Below are 17,424 nucleotides of genomic sequence, written 5' to 3'. Positions count from 1 at the left end.
GCAGCTCTGGGCAGGCAGCGAGTCCTACTGTTCCTCCATCATCACAACTTGTCAACGCAGCTCCGCTAAGGCCCCGTTGGCACCGCTGGCCCCGGCGTCTGGGCATCCTGGCTGAGCGCGGCTGATCTTAGGCAGAGCCCTCGCGAGCTGCAGAAAGCAGAGGGGTGCTAGGAGGGACCTATTTTACCAATCTCTAGAAACAGATTTGCTTTTGGATTTTCACCAATAGCGTGTGCACAAGAGAAAAGGGGCGTGTGCAATGGCGATTGAGAGGAAAATTAGGATATTATTTAACCTTATACCGAAATATTACATACTTTTAGAAACGGAGATTTATCACACGAGGAAGGAGTGCTAGCAAGGGCAGCAGCTGTGGGGTTCCATGGTGTAATGGTTAGCACTCTGGACTCTGAATCCAGCGATCCGAGTTCAAATCTCGGTGGAACCTACACATTATTTTCCCCCCCACATTTCCTTTTAGGTATGGCGGCAAAGAATTCGGTGTTCCCAGGAACCCAGCGTGTAACCTGGAAGTGGTGGTCAAGTGACTAGTTGCTGCTGACTCCTTCAAAGCAGGAAATCTTCTCTCCCCTCAATCTTGAGAATTTTTGCACTGAGTTAAACTTTCCCTTTGGTTTGTTTTATAAAATATAGTGAACTCTTCTCATGTAGGAGTAAAAAGAATCAACAGAATTGAGGGAGAAGATAGATACGAATGAATACATCTCTTTGCCCAGATAGAATGAGTTTATAATGCCCATTAGAATGAACACTGATCAGAATTGTTCTTCATTTTCCATTGAGAAGTGAAGATTTGTGAAAATCTCTTATTTGAATTTTAACTAAAGATGTGCTTGAAGTCTCAGGTATTTGAGCACAAAGGATTCCCACAGGGAAAACTAAAGCACTGGCAATAGATCAAATAAAGATTCAAATACATCCTCCGATTGCTTCTGTGGTGTTCCTTTAAATTTTGGTGACACTAACTCACCACATATAATTGCTGTTTATACTGAATATGTCCCAAAGTAATCATATCACTTTAATACTGTATACTAAGATGTATCTGTAATAATTTTGTTTTCATAAAATGAAATGTCTTCTATTGCAAGTTAGTTCATTTATGGCAAATATCTTGCCACATTTTAAGGCAAGACAAGTCCAAAGTGCTTTTCTTAGTTTTATCATATATATATATATATATATATATATATATATATTTAAAATTGTATTTTTAAAATGTTCAGATACCAAATATGAGCCTATGTTGCTGTTAGGTGCTGACTCACAGTGTCCAGTCCTTCTCCATCCTCACAATTTTATGTTTAAACCTATTGTTGCTGTCACTATCATTCCATCTCATTGGGGTCTTCCTTTTTTTTTTGTTGACCCTCCACTTTACTAAGCATGATGTCCTTCTCTAGGGATTGGGTCCACTTGATAAGATGTCTGAAATGTAAGAGACAAAGTCTTGCCATCTTTGCTTTTAAGGAGCATTCTGACTGAACTTCCAACACAGATTTGTTTGTTCTTCTGGTAGTCTATGGTGCTTTTAATATTCTTGTGCAATACCATTATTCAAATGCATCAATTCTTCTAAGGTCTTCTTTATTATTTATCCAGCTTTCACATGCATATGAGATGATTGAAAATGCCATTGCTTGGGTCAGGCGTACCTTAGTCCTCAAACTGATATCATTCCTCTTGAACACTTTGAAGAGGTCTTTTGCAGCAGATTTACCTAATGTAATATGTCATTTTATTTCTTGATTACTGTTTCCATAAGTGTTGATAATGGATCCAAGCAAAATGAAGTTTTTGACAACTTCAATCTTTTCTCCATTTATCATGATATTATTTATTGGTCCAGTAGTGAGGATTTTTGTTTTCTTTACACTGAGGTACAATCCATACTGAAGGCTGTAGCCTTTGATCTTCATCACTTCCAACAAGTAAGGTTGTATCATCTGCATATCACATGTTGTTAATGAGTAATGACTCTTCCTCCAATTCTGATGCCACGTTTTTCTTCATAAAATCTAGCTTCTCAGATTATTTGCTTAGCATACAGATTGAATAATTATGGTGAAAGAATACAACCCCAGTGGACACCTTTCCTGATTTTAAACCATTCAGTATCCCCTTGTTCTGCTTGAACAATTGCCTCTTGGTGTATGAATTGATTTCTCATGAATATAATTAAGTGTTCTGGGATACTCATTCTTCAGAAGATTATCCATAGTTTGTCATAATCCACCCAGCTGAAAGCATTTGCATGGTCAATAAAGCACAAATAAACATCTTTCTGGTATTCTTTACTTACAGCCAAGATCCATCTGACATTAGCAATGATATTCCTCCATATCCTCTTTTGAATATGGCTTGAATTTCTAGCAGTTACCTGTCAATGTACTGTTGCAACTGTTTTTTAATGATCTTTACCAAAATTTTACTTGCATGTGTTATTAATGATAATGTTAGATGATTTCTACATTCTGTTTGGTCACTTTTCTTTGCAATGGGCTTAATATCAATCCCTTCTTATTGGCTGGCCAGGTCTTCCAAATTTCTTGGCTTAGACAAGTGAGCACTCCAGAGCTGCATCAGTTTGGAGAAAGATTTCAATTTGTATTCAATCAATTCCTGGAGCCTTGTTTTTCCCCAGTGTCTTCAGTGTAGCTTGGACTTCCTTCAAAATCGTATGTGTCCTCGTAAAATGGTTGAACAGGGACCATTTCTTTTTGATGCAGTGACTCTGTGTATTCCCTCCATCTTCTTTTAATACTTTCTGCATCATTCAACATTTTGCCCATGGACTCTTTCAATATTACAAGATAATCTTAAGGATCTTTTTTCAATCAATCTCATGCTGCTAAAATGCTACTTTTGTTGCATGTGGCTGTCATTCATTCATTTATTCTGGTTGTTAAATATCTTGCCTGTTTTCATTCCTGCCTTCATGAGGACTACTTAATTTTTTAGATTTCCATGGTATGAATGCTTTGCACTTTATTTAACCATTCACCTGCTAAAGGGCATATGGGTTGTTGTATGCATATGTCACAGTTCGTTCATCCACTCTTAAGTTAACAGGAAACCCACAGAGTTGTATGATGTAATATGAATTTGAATTATGTCAGCACTGTGGCTAAAGGAAATTAGATGTTGTTTTAGGGCAAAGGAAAGCCTGAGAATTTATGACTCTCAACTTGTTATATTTTTCTTCCAAGTGCGTTGACACAGTAATGACCATATACCCTTTTATATTATATAACTCTATCCTTGTAATTCTTTGTGCATATTCTAAAGTTCAGTGCTAGCAGAATTATATCCCTATCATGGAGTGTCATTACTAGCCCCTATGCTACCTCTGTCTCTAAAACTTAATTATCTTCTTGGTAAACATTTTCATTCTTGTTGCTGTTGTGGTAAAGGGCCATTGAGTTAATTCCAACTCATAGTGAACCTGTATAGGGTTTCTGAGGAGTGACTGGTAAGTTTGAACTGCCAACTTTGAGGATCCAGTACTTATCCTACAGTTCCACACCAGGACTCCTTTTCATTCTTAACAGGGAGCAAATTTGCATAAATCTTATTTAAACTCACCAGTGGCTGCTTAGGAACCCTATAAAAGGGTCTCTATGGGCTGGAACTGACTCAGCCAACAATAACAGTCAAGTATTTAGGTAAAGGCTGGCAAAACCATCACGTCATCATGTGGATTTTGTCCTATATTTATTGATTTTTTCCTTTCTCTTAAACAACATTCTAGTGCTTATTGACTTAGCAGTTATTCTTTCCTGAAGTATTTGGGGGACTAATGCTCACCCACTTAGTAATATCTAAGACAAATTGAGAGAAAGTTAGAATCCACAATTAACCATCCTTCCATTGGACATTTCCATTGGGTACATGGAAATTTTGATGAAAGGACCAGTGGCATTTCTCCCCCCCCCCCATTTCCATGAGGAAAGAACATTGGATATGGATTAAGATAAGCTAGGGGGCTACTCTGATTCCAGTATTCAATAATTGTGGGTATTTGAGCATTTCTTTTAGCCCCTCATTTTCTTTAATTTTCACTTGAGTACTTTATTTAGTATTCACTTGAACGGAGTGAAAGAAAATGCGGAACCGAGTGAAAGAAAATGTGGAACAAACCTCACAATCACACACACACACACAAAAAGGGACAAGAAAGAAAGAAAAACCAGGCCTAATGGTCAGATAAAGACTGATGGAACCCCAAAACTATATGCTTCTTTGTCACTCTTAATGTATGAAACCGAACTCACCCTGTGCTCAATTTTGAGCCAAGCAATAAATAGATAGGCACTGAGGGACAACAGCACTAGTGAGGTACATACATCTTCATGTTCTTCTTTTTTGATGGCCCTGGGATCCCCCGTTCTTGATTCTGAAATGGCTCCTTTTAAATACAGCAGGATGGCTAAACTAATCAATCCCTGTATACCCTATTTAAATGGGGCACTGTAGGGTAAGCGCTGGAATGCTAACCACAAGGTTTCTAGTTCAAACCCACCTACTGCTCATCGGAAACCCTATAGAGGATTGCTATGAGTCATAACCGATTTGATGACACTTAACAACACTTAACAACACAGTCAAGAGATCAGATGACGTATTGCATTGGGCAAATCTGCTGCACAGGAACTTTTTAAAGTATTGAAGAGCAGAGATGTCAGCTTGAGGACTAAGGTGCACCTGACCCAAGCCATGGTATTTTCAATAACCTCATATGGATGCGAAAGCTGGGCAGAGAATAAGGAAGATCGTAGAAGAATTGATGCTTTTGAGTTGTGGTGTTGGAGGAGAATACTGAAGGTGCCATGGACTGCCAAAAGAACCAAAAGATCTGTTCTGGAAGAAGTGCAGCCAGAGTGCTCCTTGGAGGCTTCGTCTCTCTTACTTTGGATACATTGTCCGGAGAGAACAGTCGCTGGAGAAAGATGTCATGCTGGGTAAGGTGGAGGGTCAGAGAAAAAGAGGAAGACCCCCAACGAGATGGATCAGCCAGGTGGCATCATTGATGGCATCAAGTGTGGCAGCGGTAGTAAGGTTGGCCCAGGATCGGACATTGTTTCGTTCTGCTGTGCATGGGGTCGCTATGAGTCGGTTCCGACTCGATGGCACCTGACAACAACAACAACACTAATTTGATCATTTATTTGTTAGGAATGAAGAAGCTGTTGGGTGCAAAAACCATATCAAGTATTCAAGGTACCACAGAGAGGTTGGCTTTCTTATTCTAAACCATTATTTCTAGATCATTGTTTCCATATTCTGTTTCTGAATGCAATGTGAAATTAGGTTAAAAGCACTAATAAGGATGACCATAAATACACAAAATTTTCCTCCCAAGAGTAAAATGAGAGAACAAACAAGATGGCGGATTGGGTAGAAGTGCAGTGAGGAATTCCATCAGCAATGACACAGAATACTGGACCAAGCAGGCTCAAGGGATGGTGCCAGAACTTTGAACCACATATAAAGGAATATTTAGAAGGTTGGAAGGCTTACAGCTAGGAGAATTTGTAATAGAAGCAAGAAATCCATTGCTTTTTAATTCAAGACACTCAGCTGCTCCCAGAGCCATCATCTTGGGAAAGACCAAGCGGGGAAAGGATCAGAGCAGCCACGGATGTCTACAGAACCATGGAGACAAAGTTAAAGTCAACAGAGAGAAATACTGTTAACTGATGGTACATGGAGGGGATTATAATCATTGTAATGAAACAAGGTGTATGATTTGTTGAATGTAAAACTGATGATCTGCCCTGTAAATTCACAATAAAAACCTTAAAAGAAAGGAAATGACTTGCTTTAGATTCCAGAGGGAGCCAGTGTCAAGAATGGAAGAGTTGACATCTGTGAATTCTCCTTTGACTGTCTCTTGGTTATTTTGTAGACCAAGATTTGTGTAAATGATACCTACTTTATTTTCCTAAAACAAGAAAAGTGAACTAAATATTACAGTGGTTGTGAAAAATCTTCATTGTCTACTTTACTGGATGGAAACTTTGATACTTAAGAATACTCTCATTAGCCTTAAGTGACAAATTGTACAGCTTCAAAGCAGCTGCCAGGATCTGATTATAAATCACACCCTTTTCATGAAAAGAGTAAAATGAATGAAAGAATGTGTTGTGTTTTTATAATGGAACACAATATGACAATATAGTATATAGGGAATCCTGGTGTGGTGCTGTGGGATAATGCACTGGACCACAAGGTCAGTTTGAACCTCCAGATTGGTGGTTCAAATTCACCAACTGCTCCCCAGAACTCCTATACAGGGTCGCTATGAATTGGAACCGACAAAATATGGCAATATGAATCAACAAACTTTTAATAAGGAGTAATGGGTGACTCTTACAATATACAATATTGAAAGAAAGAAAACAGAGAGAAAAAGTAAAATTTGTATGTTGTTGCTGTTTTTAGGGGGCATTCAGTTAGTTCCTACTAATAGCAACCATATGCACAACAGAACGAAACCTTGCCATGTCCTGCACCATACTTACAATAGTTGATATGGTTGAACCCATTGTTAATACCACTGTGCCAGTCCATCTCCTTGGAGATCTTACTCTTTACTTAGCATGATGTCTTTCTTCAGGGACCGGTCCCTTCTGCAATATATGTGTCTGAAGCAGGAGAGACAAAGTCTCACCATCCTGGCTTTTAAGGAACATTCTGATTGTACTTCCTCCAACACAGATTTGCTTGTTCTTTTGGCATTCCATGGTACTTTTAATATTCTTCTCAAACAATAGAATTCAAATGCATCAATTCTTCTATGGTCTGTCTTATTCATTGTCCAACTTCCACATGCATATAAGGATATTAAAAATACCATTGCTTTGGTGAGGCGCACCTGTCTTCAAACTAACATCTTTGCTCGTGAACAAAGGTCTTGGACAACAGATTTACCTAGTGCAATATGTCATTTGAGTTATTGACTGCTGCTTCCATAAGTATTGAAAGTGAATTCAAGCAAAATAAAGTCTGTGACAACTGCAATCTTTTCTCTATTTATCATGATGTTATTTTTTGGTCCAGTTGTGAGGATATTTGTTTTCTTTACATTGAGGTGCAATCCATACTGAAGGCTGTGGTCTTTGATCTTCATCAGTATTTTAAGTCCTCTTTGCTTTCAGCAGGCAAGTTGGCATCATCTGCATATTGCAGGTTATTAATGATTCTTCCTCCAAACCTGATGCCACATTCTTCTTCATGTAATCTAGTTTCTTGTATTATTTGTTCAGCATACAGATTGAATAAACATGGTGAAAGAATACAACCCTGGCACACATTTTTCCTGATTTTAAACCATTCAGCGTCCCTTCTTTCCATTCAAACAAATGCTTCTTGGTCTATGTACAAGTTCCTCATGAGCACAATTAAGTGTTCTAGAATACATATTCTTCACAATGTTATCCATAGTTTGTCATGAACCACACAATCAAAAGCCTATGCATAATCAATAAAGCACAAGTACACACATTTCTGGTATCTCTGCTTTCAGTCAACACCCATCTGGCATCATCAGTGATATCCTCCATTCCATGTCCTTGTCTGAAACCAGTTTGAACCTCTGTCAGTTCTCTGTCAATGCACTGTTGTAGTGATTTTTAATCATCTTTAGCAAAATTTTATTTGCATGTGCTATTAATGCTATTATTCAATAATAATATCACCTCTTTGGAATGGGCACAAATATGGATCTCTTCCAATCAGTTGGCCAGGTAGCTACCCTTCAAATTTCTTAGCATAGATGATTTCTATTTGTATTTCATCAATTCCCAGAGCCTTCAGTGCACCTTGGATTTCTTCCTTCAGTACCATTGGCTGTTGATTGTATGCTATTTCTTGAAATGGATGAATTTTGACCATTTCTTTTTGATACAGTGATTCTGTATTTCTTCCATCTTCTTTTGATGCTTTCTGCATCATTTAATATTTTCCCATAGAATCCTTCAATAATGCTTTTTTTTTCTTTTCACCAGTTCTTTCTGTTTGAGAAATGTTGGGTATATTCTTCCCTTCTGGTTTTCTAACTCCAGGTCTTTGCATTTTTCATTATAATATTTGACTTTGTGTTCTCAAGCTACCCTTTGAAATTTTCTGCTCAGCTCGTTTACCTCCTCATTTATTCCATTTGCTTTAGCTTCTCTAAGAAAGTTTCATGACATCCATTTTGGTCTTTTCCTTCATTCTTGTCTTCTTAATGACCTTTTGCTTTCTTCCTGTATGGTATTCTTGGTGTCATTCCACAACTCTCCTATTCTTCATTCATTAGTGTCTAATGCATCAAATTTGTTCTTGAGAGGATCTCTAAATTCAGATGGGATATGTTCATGGTCATATTTTGAGTCTTGTGGACTTGTTTTAATTTTCTTCAGCTTTAGCCTGAACTGGCATATGAACAATTGATGGTTTGTTCCATAATTGATAGGAACAATTGATGGTCTGTTCCACAGTCTGCCCGTGGCCTTGTTTTGGCTGATAATATGGAACTTTTCCACCATCTCTTCACGCAGATATAGTCAATTTGATTTCTGTATATTCCATCTGGTGAGGTCCATGTGTATTGTCATCTTTAATGCTAGTTTTAAAAAGTTATTTGCAATGAAGAAGTCATTGGTCTTACAAAATTCTATCATGTGATCTCCAGCATTGTTTGTGATCACCTCCAGAATTTTTCTATCACCAACGCTGTATTTTCAAACTACTGATCTTTCCTCTTTGGTTCCAAACTTTGGATTCCAATCACCAGTAATTATCAATACGTCTTGATTCCGCGTTTGATTCATTTCAGACTGAAGAAGTTAATAGACTTCTTCAATCTCATCATCACTGGCTTTAGTAATTGATTAGTAAATTTTAATAATAGTGGTTTTAACTGGTCTTTGTTGTAGGTGTATGGATAATCTCCTAACACAGATAGCATTATACTTCAAGATAGATCTTGAAATGTTCCTTTTGAGATGAATATGATGCCATTCCTCTTCAATTTGTCATTCTTGGCAGAATAAACCAAATGAATGTCATATTCAAAATGGCAAATACCAGTCCATTTCAGTTCACTAATGCCTAGAATACTGATCTTATTCCATTTTATTTTATTTTTGACAACTTCCAATTTTCCTAGATTTATACTTTGTGCATCCCATGTTCCAATTGTTTAATTGATGTTTGTGGCTGTTCCTTCTCATTTTGAGTTGTGCCTTATCAGCAAAGTGAAGGTCCTTGTAGCTTTACACCATTCAAGTCAGCTTATTTTTGAGTGGCAGATCTTCCCCTGTCATATTTTGAGTGCCTTCCAACCAAAGGGGCTCATCATCTGGTACTGTATCTGACAATATTCTGCTTTTATTTATTATTGTTGTTGAATGCCCTCATATCAGTTTCAACTCTTAGCCAGCTTGTAAAAATTTTCCTGTGGTTCAAACCAACCTTGAGATCCCATGCTTCTCCTATAGTGCCACAACAAGACTCCACGGTCTCATTTGTTGTTGTTGAGTGCCGTTGAGTAGGTCCTGACTCATAGCGACCCTGTATAGGGTTTCCAAGGAGCAGTTGATGAGTTTGAACAGCTGATCTTGTTGCTCAAACCGACCTTGCTGTCCAGTGCTTTTCTCACAGCAGTACTTTTTGTGCCATTGTTGTGGGGGGGTAGGGGGTAGGGATATTTTGAGAAGAGGGCTAATATACAATTTTAAACAAAACTCAAATGGGCATTTTACCAAATCGTTGAAGCTTTGCAGCAACTTTATGGGAATGCTATCCAACATAAAACAACAATTTTTAGATGGATCAGGCATTTTAAGGAAGGTTCAGAAGAACTCAAAGGCAGAGAAGTCAGCTCAACAGATTATGGAGAGTGTTTTTTGGGACTCCAAAAATTTCATCAAAGGACACAGGGCAATCACTGGTGCTTATTAGAAAAACGTTGGTTTTTTTTTTTAATTAAAAACTGCATTGGTGAGAAAAAGGCAATGTATCTGCTCATTCATCAAGAGTAGCAAAGAGTATTCCACAAGAGTATTCCTCACTCAATCCACCCTACAACCTTGATCTTGCCTCTTCAGATGTATTTTTGTTCCCCAAACTCAGAGAATATTTTAAAGGAACATGACTTGAGTCCCTTGAGGATGCTCAAACTGTTTTGACTTGGTGTAAATTATAGAGCAAAGAATTCTTGGGGGAAGGGTTAAAGAGATGGAAGAGCTTTCAAATGTGTGGAGAATGTGGATAAACAACCTCACATGAGGGCATTTTTGTCCAACAAAATTTTCTAGGATTTCGCAGCAATACTTTTTGGCTTACCTTAGTCCTGTTTTTTTAAAAGACAAATTTCACCAATGTTGTTAGATCTGAACATAGGTTGTCTTGGTGAAAAGTGCCTGGGAGGGAGCTTCTCCTGGTTTGGCTCTATTTCTACCTAGGTTACACTGGTGCATAATAATAAACACTGAGAAACGCCATAGAGTTATACAATTAGGATTTGTGCATATTTCTATGTGTGTGTTTTTTTTTTTCAATAAAAATTAAAATAATTATTTTCATTGATTGTAGAGAAAGGAATAATAAAATCCAATACTTAATATTGAGGTTACTCTACAGCAGGGATTTTTCTAAGAACTTTGCACATATACCATTAACCCCCATTTTAAAAGAATAAGAAACCTGTACAGAGATCCTAAATAACCCACTCAAAATCACAGATAGTGAAGTGTTAGGGTTGCTTTTTGGAACTGCCAGGAAACATGGGAGTCTGAACACATAAATCTTAACCTCCACTGGAAAAAAAGACACTTCCTCTGTGATTCTCCCAGAAAGCAAAAAGAAGGTTGAGGATGACAACGAACTTGAAGAAGAATCACTCTAAGTATGATAGGACTAAAAAGTTTACACGGAAGATCGAGAGGAGTGGAGCGAGATATGAAAGGAGGCGGGGAGGCTGAATAACGTGATTTTTGTGAATTATCTTAAAGTTTGATGCTGATTTTATCAAGAGATGATAGGAAAGAGGCACTAGCAAAGCGAGAGATTTACAATCACCGCTAGATGCGCTACTGGACGCTTCTCCTCCGTCTCATTTATTTCCTCTCTCATAAAGAATTTTCTTCTCATTTTTCTTTCTTTTGGCTGGGGACCAAATGAACTCAATGAATTTGTATTCTGGAATCCTTTGTGAAGCTCACAAGAGCGTTCAAAGCCCCTGAAAGTCGGCGAGTGTAGGTAGAAGGTAGGTTCTCTAAGATGCGAGATACAGGCATTTATCATCATTGATACATTTTTTTTTTTCTATCGCGTAATTGCTTTGCCGAATTTGCTACACCTCCATGCGCCCCCAGTAGATCTATTTTTTGCTTTCTAGAATTTAAAGAATCCCACCTGTCTTGGAAATAAGTGCCAATTTACTCTCAAAACAAACGAACAAATCCAGTTATGACCTCTGTTTTATGAAGCAAAAGGTATTGTTCATTGGAATAAAAAAGATGTTGGAACTTTTGTTAGTTGTCAGTGTCAACAGATTTACTCCTAAACAGGAAACACGTGCCATCGCTAGGATTAAAACCTGTATAGAAAGACCTGCAGAAACTTTCTCCATTCTGCTAACTCGACCATGACTGCAATAAGTGTAAAAATACACTGAACTGCATCTTATTTATTTTCACAGTTGCAGAGTCTTCCATTATATAAATGGTCTAAAAGTCAGAAATTGATGATCCTTTAGATCGTTCAAGTCGTGGCTATGCCAATATAATTCTGCAACAACTGTTAGAGCCTGTCCCAGTCGTGGATGTGTCTTTCGGATCGTCATCAGAGGCTGACAGCAGAAAACTAGAAAGGTTTTCTTTTGGAATATCTACTGTTGCATTTCATTTCATTTTTTTCAACACATCGGAATAAGGAGTTCTTTCAAATTTGAAAATAAAGTAAAATCTGCCAATGTGGTGCAACAGCATGCTAATAATCATCTAAATGGTATCAAAGAATAAGAAACATTGTCAGCAAATACTCGTGCACTTTCAGTATAAAATATGCTTTTGTTAAGTGCTGTCTAGTCGATTCCGAACCATAGCGATCCTGTATAGGGTTTCCAAGGAGCAGCTGGTAAGCTTCAATCGTCGACCTTGCAGCTCAAACGGCTTTGCAGTTTGGCGCATTAACCCACACCTTTGTTGTTGTTGTTAAGTGCCGTCGAGCCGGTTCCTACCCATAGCGACCCTGTATAAGGTTTCCAAGGAGCGAGTGGTGAGCTTGAACCACCGACCTTGTAGTTCAAACGGCTTTGCATTCTAGCGCATTAACTCACAGCGCCACACTTTAGAAAGAACTAAGCTTGACCACACGCTACTTTATGCTATGAAAACAATTGATTCCATGTAGTCGTGGCCGAGTGGTTAAGGCGATGGACTAGAAATCCATTGGGGTTTCCCCGCGCAGGTTCGAATCCTGCCGACTACGGTGCCTTCCTATTTGGGAATGTGGTTTATTGGCCAATTACAGTTTGACACTGATTTGGTTCTTCCCCAGTTAACAAAACTTTCTCTTTAGAACAGAGAGAGGTTATTAGTACCTAGCCTTTTAAAAAAACAAGTTTGACTAAGGAAAACTTTTCACTCATCCTCAATCAGCAGATGATGGTAACTAAATTTTTGTTTTAAGTTTGACCTCAGTTCTAATGGTGTTTTCTTTTCCTCTAAAAAGAGCCCAGGCTTTAAGGAAGTCTTCGTGTTTCCATCAACCAAAACTCTGCTTGAAGACAGCCCCTTTCTAAAGAAAAATGTTGGTAGGAATATTTGCATTTCTACAAAATTGTTTAAGAAACATCACCTTGGAATTGAGGTCACATGATTATTCAATCTTGTAAATAGAGCACCCACACCCAAAGCTGAGGGATCCTGTCAAACCAGTTCTTGGAGTTTCTTTCTCAGAGGGTGCTCATGGGGTGTGCGTCCCTGACAATGCATTTTGAGACACTAAAATTAGGCATATGTAGGTCCAGCAGAAAGAAGATTGAAAGTTTTACTTGAAAACCCGACAATATCTACAGAATAACTTCATAATATATACATTTAGCAGAGCTATTGGATGTGTGGACAACAATAAAAACTCCATTTTAAAGATATAAGACAGCAAAAAGGAATTAGAAAATTCAAACAACAATGAAGAATTCTGCAAAGAAGGAACACGCTTGTCTTCTCAAAGCTTAGGTTTTAGCACACCGATTCAAGCGGTGTTTTGCCGGAGGGCGATACTCTGCCTAGAGAACTTGCAGATGCTCAGCAATACAGATCCACGTGATTTTGCAATTCAAAGCTTTTTATTATACTTAATGTCTCTGAAGACATGAATTAAATAGGAAGACGTTGTATTTGTTCGATGGTATGTGATATTTTATCAATAATTGAAGTGTTCTTGGATGTAAGACAATAAATTATGACAACTGCTCAAAGCTCCCTACAGAAGTGAGGAGAAAGTCTCTCTAAACTGCCAAGATAGTGACAAACCGAATTCTCTAATAACCACATGGAGGCAGTCAACCGTGGTTAACCTTCCATTGGTCGATGCATTAACCATACTTTGTTCATCGTACAACGCGATGCTGCATCTGAGTTGGGGCTGGGTTCGGTGTCAAGACTGCATCAAAATCTCCTTGTTTTTGCCCTTCGCGCTTCAACACTATCCTGGACTCCAAGACAAGCCATCTTAGCGAGAGGTCGTAGACCATTTTTGTCTGGATTACAAAGAAAATTGCCTTGCTTAGTTTCTTTAATTGCATAATAATTTGCTTGTAATACCCAGTTTGCATTCACATCTTGGCGACCATTGCAACGAGTCTAGGGTTTTGCCAGCGTTTCAAATGAGGACATACATGGCCGGAGAACTTGTTAAGAGAACAATCCACTGAAAACATACAAACTCCTAGTATCTTTTTTCTTTAGAAAAGGACTGCTTTTAAGTAGGATTTTAGTTGCAGGAAACATGGAGGTATCGCCAAAGCCTGGGTTGCTCTTAGAAGAAGGCACTAAAGACTAAGGTCAAACTTAATTTGAAAATAAAACCAAACCAAACCCAGTAACCTATATTTTGGGGAGGGGATTTGGTCAAACCTACTTAAAAACAAAACAATAAAATGCACAGTAATAGTTAAACTTCCTTTGTTGTGGTGAAGGACCCAGTACTTTTTAAAAAATGGAATTTGAAAGGAAAAAGAAAAACCTAGTCAATGTGGGGGAGAACAACCAAGATTCTCAAATTTGGTAAAACCTGTGCTGGCACGTAGTCGGCAGGATTCGAACCTGCGCGGGGAAACCCCAATGGATTTCTAGTCCATCGCCTTAACCACTCGGCCACGACTACACACAAGATGGGTTTCTCCTTACCTTAAAGTAGTTGAACTGGAATGTAACTGTTTTCATGACATACACTTTATACCACAAAGTGCATTTGCTGGCAATGGTTCATACTCTGATATGATTTAGATGGCCATCATACTGTTGCACCAAATTGTCAAATGACTCTTCATGGTCAGAACTGGGAGGACCCCTTAATCTGATGGGTTGATGGACATTCAAAAGGTCTCTGATGGGCATTCATGAGCTATATTCTACAACTAAGGTAGGGTCTGATGCTGACTGCAGAATTATGAGGCATAGCAGAGATTTGAAAAACTTGAAATGACCATCAGTTTTGAAGTAAATGTTAGAACATTCATACATTTGTATAATGGAAGATTCTGCAGTTAATAAAATGAATGAGGTACGCTTTTTTGTACTCATAGGAAATACACTTCAGGACCTAATTTTAGGGGAAATAGATAACCAAGATGCAAAAAAAGGTTTGCTACCAATGGTACAGTATAAAACGAGAGTGGAAAACAAGTAAAATATATATGTTACAACTCTTGAATCTTATGCCAAGCCTGATTTCAATAAGTTGGCTGTTGTGGATAGAAATTTTGTAGATATGCACAGAGTAGAAGAGATATTTCAGTTTCCAATAAATATACTTCAAAATAACTTGAGTTTTCTATGATTGGTACATTTTATCTTTAAAAAATTTAACTCTGTTGTGATCACGTGCCATCAAGTCAGTTCTGAATCACAGTGACCCTGTAAAGGTCTTCCAAGGAGCAGTTGCAATTGGACTGGTCCAGTGCTTATCCTATAGGGCTATACCAGGACTCCCTTAACTATACAAAATGAAAATATGAATGTGTAAAGAAATAAACTTTATACCAGTTGGTTATTAGTTTTTATTAGACCTGGATCTCTAAACACAAAGAAACAATGAAATTTTGCTGTTGTTTTCCAGTACTTTAGTTTTCACCCTTCTTTCTTTCCTTATGAAACAGGCTGCAGTGCAACTGCTGAAATCTCTTTATCCTCTATATAGATTTAAAAATGTTCCAGGAAATAAAGTTGAGAAAGACACAGATTCACCAAGAGATTTAAACCAGAGTATACCTAATATACCATGGGACCCTTCTGAAAAGTCATTATTTCATGGTATGATTAAAGTCCATTCTTCATTGCATTTAGTATTATTGATTGGGATCTAAAATCTCCATCTATGTTAATCTCTCTTGAAAATAGATCTTTAATTAGGAACATCTGTATGCCTATTCAGGAAACCCTTCAGAAGCAAAACAAACAATAGGAAGAAATATCTGACCTTCCACCTTCCCAAACACTTAATTCCAATGTGTTCATTTCCTCAAATGACTGATGTATTAGAATTCAGCTGCCTCTGGATTTGTTTTATTCATTGGGAAAATTTCATGAAACTCTTAAATATTAATTACTGGTGCAAACCCTTTTAGAGATGAAGAAAACTAACCAGACATTAATATTAAAATTTCCTTCAAGGCCATTCTTTTATCAAATATTTGTTGGTTTAACAATATTGTGGTGAGCCAGGTGATGCTATTGGTGTTGTGGAAACAAAAATAAATAAATAAGGTTCTGATTTTTGTGGTGGTTAGGTGTGGTGCTATAGGAAAAGCACTGGACTTATCCTATAGCAAAGTCGGTGGTTCAAACCCACCAGCTGTTCTTCAGAAACCCTATACAGGGTCCCTGTGAGTCTGACTCACTGGCATTTAACAACAGTATCCCATAAAGGATACATAGGAACCCTGATGGTATAGTGGTTAAGTATTTGACTGCTAACCATGGAAATGTTATTCTTAATTGTTTTAGGGTAAATGGAAGAGCTTTAATTATCAAAGAGACATTGCTGACCTGGATGATGAAGGTCTCTTTGTTTTTGCATCTGAAAATCCATTTAAATTTATTATTTTATGACTTAGAGAAGCACTCTCACTTCCAAAATTCCAAATTGAAGTCCTTGATTTAAGAGTCCTTGATATTTTTGTGCAAGGAAATCTAATCCAAGTATTCCCCTCATTATCCTAATCTAATAAACCACATTACTTTCTGAACCAAAAATCAATTCTATTAATTTAGCTGAATTTATTCTGACATTTACGTGTTTTTACCCTTTTGTTGCGTTTTTGAGTTTTGGAAGCGAGAATATCCTCCCGCTGAGTTTGAATCCTTGGAAAAACTTTATTTTAAGCTTTCCCTTTTCCCGAGGCTCTGGTGATTGAGAACTTCCCATTCTTGAATGATCTCAAGTCTTTCACCAGGGAAGGGACTGGAGCCACCTTTTATACCAACTAGTTGTGAATGTTCCATTCTTCCATTATTAGTTGACTTCCCAGTCCTGCAGCCACAACATAGCTAAGTAGTCGTGGCCGAGTGGTTAAGGCGATGGACTTGAAATCCATTGGGGTTTCCCCGCGCAGGTTCGAATCCTGCCGGCTACGATCTTTTAGCTTTCCCACAGAATCAGGTAACATCCTGTTTTCCCGAATTTGGAGACTTTTAAAACCTGCGTTCCTTACCTAAGAATTAGCATACAGCCTCGAAAACCCTGTACAGGGTCGCTATGAGTCGGAACCAATTCCACCACACATCACCACCACCACCACCACCATTGTTCTGAAGTTAAACAACATCGGGTCAGATTCCTGCCACTCCTGCTGTAATAGATAGCACCTAGGCGGCACCCTCTTAACCACTGTCTAGTTCTGTCAGGACACATAAAAGGTAGTAACACTGACAGATGTTGTTGGCTATCCGAAGCTTGGGACTCCTGATGTGGCACCGGAGCTTCAGCACTGGACTGTGAGCCACAAGATCAGCAGCTCAAACCTACCAGTTGCTCCTCAGAAATCCTATGCAGGGTCACTATGAGTTGAAGCCGACTAAACAGCATTTAACAACAATCTGGTGCCTGGCACTTTTTTTTTTTTTAAACCTCTAATCTGTCCCCAAAAGTGCTGGTTTTTAAGTGATGTGTTTTAGCTGTTTATGCAGA

The 17,424-nt window shown here is 38.1% G+C and overlaps 4 non-coding genes across 4 annotated transcripts; 3 read left to right on the top strand and 1 right to left on the bottom strand.

The window, feature by feature from the left end:
- Positions 1-376: 376 nt before the first annotated feature.
- TRNAQ-CUG lies at positions 377-448 on the top strand. Its single transcript has one exon. It is a non-coding gene; the product is annotated as a tRNA-Gln (tRNA).
- Positions 449-12,419: 11,971 nt separating this feature from the next.
- On the top strand, positions 12,420-12,501 carry TRNAS-AGA. Its single transcript has one exon. It is a non-coding gene; the product is annotated as a tRNA-Ser (tRNA).
- A 1,817-nt stretch (positions 12,502-14,318) lies between these two features.
- Positions 14,319-14,400, bottom strand: TRNAS-AGA. Its single transcript has one exon. It is a non-coding gene; the product is annotated as a tRNA-Ser (tRNA).
- A 2,388-nt stretch (positions 14,401-16,788) lies between these two features.
- On the top strand, positions 16,789-16,870 carry TRNAS-UGA. Its single transcript has one exon. It is a non-coding gene; the product is annotated as a tRNA-Ser (tRNA).
- Positions 16,871-17,424: the final 554 nt, after the last annotated feature.

This window comes from Chrysochloris asiatica, unplaced genomic scaffold (genome assembly GCF_000296735.1).
Source record: "Chrysochloris asiatica unplaced genomic scaffold, ChrAsi1.0 scaffold00213, whole genome shotgun sequence".
Classification (NCBI taxonomy): Eukaryota; Metazoa; Chordata; class Mammalia; order Afrosoricida; family Chrysochloridae; genus Chrysochloris; species Chrysochloris asiatica.
The sequence above is the reverse complement of the archived record's forward strand: the minus strand, read 5'-3'. Positions and strand labels throughout refer to the sequence as shown.